Here is a 10789-nt window from a genome sequence, read left to right as displayed (position 1 = left end):
TAGGAACTCATTAGTAAATATGGAATATAGCAATATTATATGCAAAGGTTATTTATCATGGAATAATTTACACTGTAATACAATGCAATTGCAGTTGAAAGTGTAAATAAACGAGAATTATAGTAGATTTTTTGTGTGACATAGTGAAAAAGCAGGAGACTGAGATTAAGATAAATCAAATAAAGGACTGGGATGTTGGATCAGATGGCCTTTTTCCTTTACATCTCTTCCCATGAGAAAAGAACTGTGATATAACAATTATTTCAAATAACATTGTTAATAAAAGCATCTGTTAATTAAATGGCTTAGAGTTGTTTAATAAATCTTGTGTTGAGAAGCTGATTGGGAAGTTTACTGGTGCAATCTTTAATAAACTGGGCCAGTATTTTGGGTCAGTCCCTGACTGTCCTATTAATGGTAAAACCAGTGACAGTTTTTGCTCAGGATTGCTTAGTGGTTGGTTCTCTGTAGGATTCAACGTTGAAAGTTAACCAGCATGGGACCCTGTCAGTGTGAGGAAAACATAATTCTGCGCAAACTAAAGCTGCTTCCTAATTGGCATGACCCCAGTAGAAGGGAGAGGTGACAATCTGTCTAATATACTAGACTGACATTTTCTTAAACAACTGAAACAGAACAAAAATGGTGAGCAAGATCAAAGGGTTGATATAAACGGGAGCATACATTTTTATTCAACGGGTTTGTGCTTTAACTGAAATTAAATTTACATCTAAATCAACCAAGTTGGGAAAACCTGAAAGTCAATCAAGCTTTTTAGTCTATGAAGAAAACTGCTGTAAATTTTGAGACTAAAAAAACCCAAACTTTTAATTATGGTTTGTGAAAAATGGACAGCAGTAGAAAATGAATGGAATGAATGAATGGAATCACAGTGCAGTCGATGTCATTTGTAAAAGGTAAGTGTATAAAAAAAATAAAGGATAGCGTAGAGTTACTCTCAAGTGATGCAAGGCATTCAACTCTGGTTCAATTCCTTGCATCAATGAGGACCAACTCTATATTCTACTTTCCATATACTTACCTAATCTCAGATTGAATACCTCTAATAACTTTACAATGACTATATTATTAGGCAAAGTATTCTACCCACTGATTGTCTTTTACAGACAAAAGGGCATTATACTGGTAATTTATTTAAAGCAGAGTTTCTCAAACTGTGGGTAGGGACACCAAAGTGGGTTGCAACCCTGTTTTAATGGGGTCACCATGGGTGGCATTAGACTTGCTGGGGCCGAATCCCAAGCACCACCGGCCAGGGCTGAAGCCCTGGGTGGTGGGACTCAGGTTACAGGCTCCCAGCCTGGGGCTGAAGGTCTTGGGCTTCAGCTTTGGCCCCACCCCCGCCTGGCGTGGTGGAGCTTGGGAGGGCTCAGGCTTGGGTCCCCCTCCTGGGTCCTGCAGTCAGAAGTGGGTCTTGATGCAAAGAAGTTTGAGAACCCCTGATTTAAGGGAAGGGAGAGATCAAGAGCAGAGAAGATGATGTGCTGTAAAATTATTTGGGAGGGTGAAGAGTTAGCCTGCCCTCTAACAGTAGAGAAGAAATTCAGTACATGCTGCCTTGTCATGAGTGCCAGAATCTATTGCCTGTTTTGAGTGTGATGGTTCTGATCAAACTTGTTATCATTAAAAATACAGTGAATACGTTGAGGAATGCAAAATAAACAAACAACCTGGTGAAACTTTTAACCCTTTTAAAACATAGACTTGACACTTCAGTTGCTATTTGGCTGGATCCTGGTCCCTGAACAGTCAGGAATTGTGGGGAGTCTGAATGCTGCCATGGAACCGTGCCATTTGATTTCCGGGGGTTCCTTTTCAACCTTTTGTACTCTCTACTCCTGCAACTGAAAAAAAACTTTCAGGGAACGCACCAAGGCTCGCAGTTGCTGCAACAGTTTTAACATGATGCACCAAAAGGCAACTGCTTTTCCTAACTGGTCACAGACAGCCTCTAAGGAATCTTAACAGTTTGTTTTGTGAGCTCGTTATGACACAAGGGATGTGTTGGGGGGGTTCATACTGCTTTTAGCGTGAGCTACAATAACTACAAATATTAATCTTGGTGGGCTAGATGGTGCATCTAGCCCCGTTTAAGGAAAGGACTGCCTTCGGCAGTCCAGGGAAAGAATTTCAGTACTGCCAATCCCAAATGTTCAGAACAGTGAGTATAATAGGCTGTAGGTTGTGGTAAACGAGCGTGAAGAACAGTAGGGTCTCTTTAACCTGCTCTCCCCACTCCCAGAGCAGCAATCCAGAGAAGCCCCAGGGTAGAGTGTAGGGTTTTACTTCCGTTTTCCCCCCAGCACAGTTGGGCCCTGCACCAACAATTATTACTACTACATAAATTGCTCCACAAAAAGAATTGGGAAAACTTCAACAAATAAATGCCATACAAGATCTACATTAAAGACTGTTGAGGGTGCAAAGTTAGCTACTCAAACGTCAGGAAAATGCCCCCATTAAAGTTTTGCATCCTTGTGTCTATGCATTTACACACAGCTTAAGAGGCTGAGGGGGTTGTGACATGGCACTTGAAGAGCATATTGCAGTGATCATCATTGTTTCTTGGACATTTGGATTGGGATCTGGGTTCATGAGTAAAGGGCTCAGACATGTTGGCATTGCGGGTGACAATTGTTATGTGTGCAGTCCACAATGTGTTTCCATGGTGTGAGTTCTGTTTTTGTAGCTGCATTTTAATTGCTCTAAAAGTGCCCAAAGTCAGGGATAGGGGCTTTCAGTTAAATCAAAAGAAAAACTAATTAATTTAGGCAATCATTTTAGCAGAACCTCGCTTCAGTCAATGTACAGGGTAGACAGCACACAGGGAATGCCTGTGAGACTTGTCCCTGCATTGTGTATAATACATTAAAATAAACACACTGTGAGAAAAATTGCATACTTTATGTATCCCCCACACCCCGTTGTGCTTATTATAGTTACAGGTGGGGAGGAGGAATTAAATGTGCTCTGAGAGGAACAATACAAAGATTCTCATGCTCCCTTCGATTTGTTCTCACACTGTTGTGGTTTTCACTTGTTCTTTCTCAGAGATGGTTAGGTGAAATTTCAATGAATTTACAAGCTGGGAGAAGGTTGATCAATCAGTTCATCTGTCTTATTAGTAGCTTGCTGTACACACAGTCAGATCATGGAATGAGCTACTGCAGAAGTCTTTTAAAATATTTTGGGGGGGAAATTTGAACTTAATTTCGCAGGGCCAGAATTTTAATGGTATTTAGGTGCTGAAAGATGCAGATAGGTGCCTAGTGGGATTTTCAAAAGCCTTGATGATCAACATATTCATGTGAGAGGGGTCTTGGAACACCATCCTATTGAGATCAGTATGAAAGTTTCATTCTGGGTTTTGTTAAAAAAAACAAACACTGGGCCAAATTTGCAGATGTTTGTTAACCTTACCTTAGTTTTGAGCACACTTGGACAAGCTTTTTTGTGAACTTGGGCCGATTGATGGCTTCCTTTGGAAAGCATGTGCAACTCAGTGGTTCTGCATGGTTTCTACCTGATGCAAAGCAAAACTTTATGGCTCTTGCTTAGTTTAATTTTGAGGGATGTGTGTGTGTGGGGGGAGGGGGGGAATTCCCCCTAAAACTGGGCATTCAAATCCACACAAATGTGTATAAAATAACAAAAATGAAAGAGAGAGAAAAAGGTGCTCATGGAGCCCATCATGAAGCTAACAAATTTTTGACAGGTCTAATCATTCTTCTGCTACTGAAAATAAAGTTCAGTTGTCAGCACGGATTTTGTATATGATGTAGCATATTGAAGTGTGAATGTGTAACTTACTTGCTTTGATCTTGATTGAAACCTAAAATGGCAGAGCTAGTTTGAGAGAAATTGACTAATTAGGATAGTTTATATCAAGTAATAGTGTAAGTTCCTGAATGCCTTTGTCACAAGTTGTGTTATTAAAGCAGGCCTTAGAATATCAAAGATCAATGTCTATTTGCTGTCTAACCCACCACAAATATTCTTCACTCGTGACACTATGTTGCACGAGCTTTTGGTACAATGAGGCCTATTGGATGGCAACCTTATATAACTTAATAAAAATGTCTGTAAGATTGGCTACCAACCATGACTATACAAATATAATGACTGTAATCAGAGCTAGAAGCAAGCAGTTTGCTTTTAAAAAAAGTTCTCAAAGATTATAGTTTTGTTTCATGAACATCTCTTGTAACCCCTCTGCTGCTGTTGATCAACTTTGAATTTCTTTATCAATAGTTGAGTATTCATTTGGGGAGAAGAATTTTGCAGTATGTATGAGGAATTGCACTCACACCGCTCATTAGTGATGGCATGACTCATTCGCATAAGCCCCAGTGCACCAATTTGAAAATAAGTAGTGTGAACAGTTTTCAGAGCGGGCATAAATTTGAAGTGGCGTATATTGGAAGAAATTACATTGTATCAAACATTTCAAACTTTCCACCTTTTTTTCCTTTTTTAATATTTAACTTGCACTGTAAATAATTCTTCCATGTGTGATCCAAGACTTCAGGTGTCCCACATTTCAGTTAAAGATGGTTAGAAAAATTCTGACAATACATTATTTTTCATCAGAATTTGCTGACTTGTTGAAATTGAAACATGTCACAGAAATGGTTCCATTTTGATTAATTTCCCATGGAACCCAGGCAGGGTTCCAAACTCCCAGCCTGCTCTAAGCAGGTCTCAAAACCTGCCTGGTTTCCTGCCAGCTCACTGGCAGCCCTCCTGCTGGGCTGCAGAGGAGCTTAGGGCTCCAAGCTTTTCAATAGCCCACTTGAGGATTGCCTCTGAATCCAGGACCCCAGGGCTCTCAGGGTTTGCAGCTGCAGGACAGCTGTCAGACTGCCCCGGAGCCAGGGTTCCGTTCCTTTTCATGGAGAATTTTGAAATTGTTGGTTTTCAATAGGAACAAAATTCTGAAATAATCGAAATCCTTGATGCAATGGAATTACCTTTCTCTGCACAGCAATACTTTCAGGAGTTAAAATGCAAAATGATAAAGGCCTGGATGAGAGTTTTGGTGGTTTGGGCAAGGATGAAAGGCCAGATCTTTGAAATGTTATGTAGGATGGAGCAGCAACACTTAAAAATGGGCAGGAGGGGTGGGCATGGAGCATGTGCTGAGTCAAAGACAGTGCCTGAGTGACCTGTGCTGCTGACCACAGTTACTGAGTAAGGAGGGCTTGAGGGGAAAAGTCTGAAGTTCTGTTTTGGCTATGCTGAGTTTAAGTTGATGGCTGGAAATCCACAAGGAGAAGTCAGCAAGAGAGGCAAAGGTCAGTGAGGAGATTGGGGGCGGAGGGCACAGCTGTAGTGCAGTGGGCACTGCTGATTCCCTGACAGAGGAATGATCTGCATGGTACCATCCTATTTATTTATCATAGGTATTTACATGCCCTCATCACTGTATTATCTGAGCACCACACAATCTCTAATGTCTTTATCCTCATAATATCCCTGTGAGGTTGGGCAGTGCTGTGATCCCCATTTTACAGATAGTCTCTCTCTACCTCAGTATCCCACATGACTTGCCCAGAGTGATGCAGGAAGTTTGTGATACAGCAGGAATTGAACCCAGTTCTTCCCAACCCAAGCTTGTGCGCTAATCACTGGACCATCCTTCCTCAAAACTGGAACATACCGAATCTTCATACCGGTCTCACACGTGCATATGCTCCACTACTGAGCTACATCCCTACATGTAGCCTGTGCAAGCAAGTACATGAATCAATGCACCATTTTATCTCAATGTGGAGAAGACATTTAAATGGGTAGTGAAGTAAAGAGGGGCTCTTACTTTCATACTTTTGAACAGGGTAAGATTTTTAGGAGGGAGTCAAATTGTTCTGGGTTAATCTTATCTGTTATTCATAATGGCTGCAATATAACCTTTGTCAAAATGGCTTAGTGATTAGGTTTTAGAAGGATATATTAGAATGGCTTGAACAGCTTTATATATATATACAGGTGTATAAAGAACATGATAAAAGGGAGAGAAACTAAAACTAAATAAATATGCAAAATACACAAAAGGTCATCTCTGCTTTTTGTGACAGTTGGAAAAACAATTATTGAGAGAGATGTTAAAGTTGCGATGAGGATGTAAAATATTTTCACATACCAATGATGTCATGTTTCTCCTGATAGACCAAGAGAACTCAATCAAACTTGGAGATAACAATTTCTGTACTTTACCATTCCTAAAATTAACTAGGAAGAAAAGTCAGGTAAGCATGTTGTCCCTGTTATACACTTGCACAATAATTTGCCAATGGAGGTTTAAATGAGTATGTAAGGCTTCTATTTTAAAATGGCTTAAATATTATGAAAGATAATATTTATACAATGTCAAATATTGTGAAATGGTTTAATAGACTATGTGGGATGGAATGCAAATCACTGAAATGGTTACTACTCAGGCTTAATTATGTTTCCTTCCAATAATCCACCCTTACAGTTACCTAATGCACTCATAAAACGATTATTGAAGGTAACCAAAACATTTGAAACCTCACAAGTGTTCAAAAGAATGGAGGTTCAGATTTGGTTTTATTTTTTCTAAACATTATCACCCATCCCTAATTATAAGGTTAATAACCAAAGTACAAGAGCTAATTAGGTTAGAAAAGTATATACATTTGTTTATATTTTTATGTTTAAAATAACGACTGTGTACAGTGTCATATGCTGTTTGAATGTCAATCATCCATTGGTATTGCAAAAAAAAAAATTAAGTACCATTGAAATATATTATTTTACTTTGATCGTTCTGAAGTAAAACTTTATCTGAACTCTGCAACAGGGATATATAAAGATGTGACATTCCCTTCTCGTCTTATCTGGACCGGTGATCTACTAGGTCACTCCAATCCTTAACTCTGGGAGCCAGCCTTACCCTGCTCTGCTATGAGAACCCCCACTCCTGGGCTGTTCACACACAGCCTCTGGCACATAAGCTGCTCTTTGGATTGTTCAACCGAATGACACTAGCCAATATCTCCGGTCCCAGACACAACCCTAGGAACCTCCATCTTGCAGTGCCCAGTTATGCCCGCTGGAAGCTGCAAACTTATATGAGTTTGTCAATTTAACAAAGAAATTGATATGTTCCAGGCTTGTTATCCCAAGAGGAGTCTCATACACCCTTGAAACCAAATGCACTGCTTCAGGTAGAATAAACAGATTTATTATTTACAAAGATAGATTTTAAGTGATTATAAGTCAAAGCATAACAAGTCAGATTTGGTCAAATGAAATAAAAACAAAATGCCTTCTAAGTTGATCTTAACACTTTCAATGCCCTGCCACAAGTACTCCTCTTCTTACAAACTTAGGTGCTTCTCACCACAGGCTGGCTGGTTGCCCTTCAGCCAGATTCTCCCCTTTTGATCAGTGCTTCAGTCGCTTGGTGGTGATGTCTGTAGGTGGAGGTGGAAGAGAGAAGAAGAGCATGGCAAGCATCTCTCCCTTTTATCATGTTCTTTCTTCCCTGCTGGCTTTGCTTCCCCCCCCACCCCACCCCTTCAGAGCCAGGTGAGCATTACCTCATCGCTGTCCCAAACTGACCAAAGGAAGGGGGGTGACTCACTCAAGAGGCCAACAGATCCTTTGGTTGCTGCCTAGGCCATCATCCTGTGTTCCTGTGAGGCTGGGCTGGGTTTGTCCCATACATGCCCTGATGAGGTGTGAACTGCCTCTCTGCTCTTGAAAAGTTTTTGCCTGGGCTTATTTTACACCATGAAGACACATTTTCAGCCTCATAACTATATACATGAAATTATAACCTATAACATTGCTGTAACAACAATACTCAGTGTATCATGAGCCTTCCAAAGACACCCGACATGACAAACTTTGCATTGGATACCACACAATCGTTTTACAAAGATGAACATGGGGGTTCCCCCAAGGGACAGAGCATCACAAAAGGTTTCTAACAATCTCTTCAGCTTGTTTCCACAACATAGAGAGATCAATACTATCAAAGTATAAGTTTGCAAACGTATCTTCCAAAAACAATCATAGCTATTTTATAAAGTCACTTAAATTGGGCCTACACAAATAATTATGTGCCCCCATTGTTGTCAGGATTCCCCCAGCTTGTTTTTCTCAATGCAAGGGAGGTTTCTGATCAATCAATGTAACTTTTGGCTGTGTTAACTCTCTGCTAGCTTTTCTCCACTGATGTTTGGGCAGATGATGCTCATTTATCTACTTACTAAGGTATTTATAGAATGCCAGTCACTGTAGTATCTAGGCATCCCCCCAACACATCTCTTTTATTCAGGTAGGCCAGGGAAATTGAGGCACAGAGATTTGTGCATGGTCATCCAGCAGGCCACAGACATATTGGGAATATAAACCAGGTCGTCTGAGGCCTAGTCGAGCACTCTACATGTTAACCCACTTCAGCGGACATTGACAGGTGCTTAGTCTGTAGTATAATTATACTATTCTTCTGGGGAAAGGACAAATGTAAAATATAGTTTTGAATATGGGGAAGAGCTATGAAACTGGCTGAGCCATGACTGTTTTTAAATGGCCTGCAATATGCACATTAATTTCATCTGAAAGAACTTCTGAATGTGAGCCATGTGGTATGAGACTAGGTTGATGGTAGTTGAAGCATGTGTGCGCCTCAGTTGGGACCTGAACTTGAAATCTCTGGAATAGAAGTAAGAGTGTAAGATACTGAGTTACAAACATGACAGACCATCACTATGAGGGCTTACTAATTACTTGTGCTTTTCTACTTGATAGCACCTGTCCAAAGCTATTGGGATTCTGTGTCCCAGGTACAGTTTGTTTTCATTAAGAAGGCACAGTATGCGGATGTGAGTTCTTTGTCAGTGATGAGTCTGTGCAGAGTGTAAAACGAGGGCTGTCAAGGTTCCTCCCCCACTCTGAATGCTAGGGTACAGATGTGGGGACCTACATGAAAACCTCCTAAGCTTATCTTTACCAGCTTAGGTCAAAAACTTCCCCAAGGTACAAAATATTCCACCCTTTGTCCTTGGATTGGCCGCTACCACCACCAAACAAATACTGGTTACTGGGGAAGAGCTGTTTGGAAACGTCTTTCCCCCCAAATACTTCCCAAAACCTTGCACCCCACTTCCTGGACAAGGTTTGGTAAAAAGCCTCACCAATTTGCATAGGTGACCATAGACCCAAACCCTTGGATCTGAGAACAATGAAAAAGCATTCCGTTTTCTTACAAGAAGACTTTTAATAGAAATAGGAGTAAATAGAAGTAAAGAAATCCCCTCTGTAAAATCAGGATGGTAGATACCTTACAGGGTAATTAGATTCAAAACATAGAGAATCCCTCTAGGCAAAACCTTAAGTTACAAAAAAGATACACAGACAGAAATAGTTATTCTATTCAGCACAATTCTTTTCTCAGCCATTTAAAGAAATCATAATCTAACACATACCTAGCTAGATTACTTACTAGAAGTTCTAAGACTCCATTCCTGGTCTATCCCCGACAAAAGCAGCATATAGACAGACAGAGACCCTTTGTTTCTCTCCCTCCTCCCAGCTTTTGAAAGTATCTTGTCTCCTCATTGGTCATTTTGGTCAGGTGCCAGCGAGGTTACCTTTAGCTTCTTAACCCTTTACAGGTGAGAGGAGTTTTCCTCTGGCCAGGAGGGATTTTAAAGGGGTTTCCCTTTATATTTATGACAAGGGCAATGAGATTATTTGCAAACACTTTGCAGCTGGAATAGTAATGACAAAGAAGGGTCCAGCTCCACTTTGCCTGTCTATTTTGCTCCTTTAAATGCAGAGGGAGATCACAGGCATAGAACAAAAGGTAAATAACCTCAATAAGTGTTAAAAATATGGAAAGGGTTGAAGCTCTGTTCAATTACAGAATGATAATATGGATTTTATCTCTTGTGGAGAAGGATAAAAATAATCTGGAAAAATTTAACAAGTACAGGTATATATTAAAATGTCCCAGGGAGCTTTGTGTTGTCATTATACATTACATTCCATGCTTGGATCCCTGCTTAAAGCCACACAACAATGGAGGGTTTATTAAGCAAAGCCTGTTGTTGTATGAAGTAAAGTTAACTGAGAGGTCTCTCTTCTTTTTTAATCTGGATAGCTCTTTTCATCAAGTACATATTCACGTGACGGCAAAGAAAGGCATGCTCCAGAAATGATATACGAAAGCCCTTTGGGCTGGAAATTGGGCATTTTTTTCTCCCATTGGTGTAAGCAGATGTAGGCACTTGCTTAATAATTAGGGAGAAGTGTTACCATGTAGTTAGGGAGAAAATGCAGTTGGAAAGCATATTAACCTGCAACATTTCAATAACACTGTTTTTTTGATGATGTGCTTTCCATAAATGGGTTCCATAGAAGATAAGGTAGGCAGTCTAATAAGGAGGCTCTCTTCTCTTAAAGAGAAAAAATACCACATCTTTGCCAAGGCCAGTTTGGTAGAATGCTAAGCTTGTTTGTTGTTTGTTGTTTTATACGAAGCTGACTGCTTGAAATATACATTCTAATTTTTAAAGAAAAATAATCATGTTTAAATTACTCGTCAATTTAGCAGCCCCTCTTCTGATCATAGAAATCTCAGCTTGCTTGAGGCAAGATTTTATAACCCCAGGTACACACTATGCTTTGCAGCAAGGAAAACAAATGATAGTAACAATAAAATACACAAATGTCCTTTAAAACAAGATTCTCCTTTAAATGGTCCCCATTTTAATCTTTCCTTCCAGATTTTCATCTA

The sequence above is a fragment of the Chelonia mydas genome, chromosome 4, assembly GCF_015237465.2.
Source record: "Chelonia mydas isolate rCheMyd1 chromosome 4, rCheMyd1.pri.v2, whole genome shotgun sequence".
NCBI lineage: Eukaryota > Metazoa > Chordata > Testudines > Cheloniidae > Chelonia > Chelonia mydas.
The sequence above is the reverse complement of the archived record's forward strand: the minus strand, read 5'-3'. Positions refer to the sequence as shown.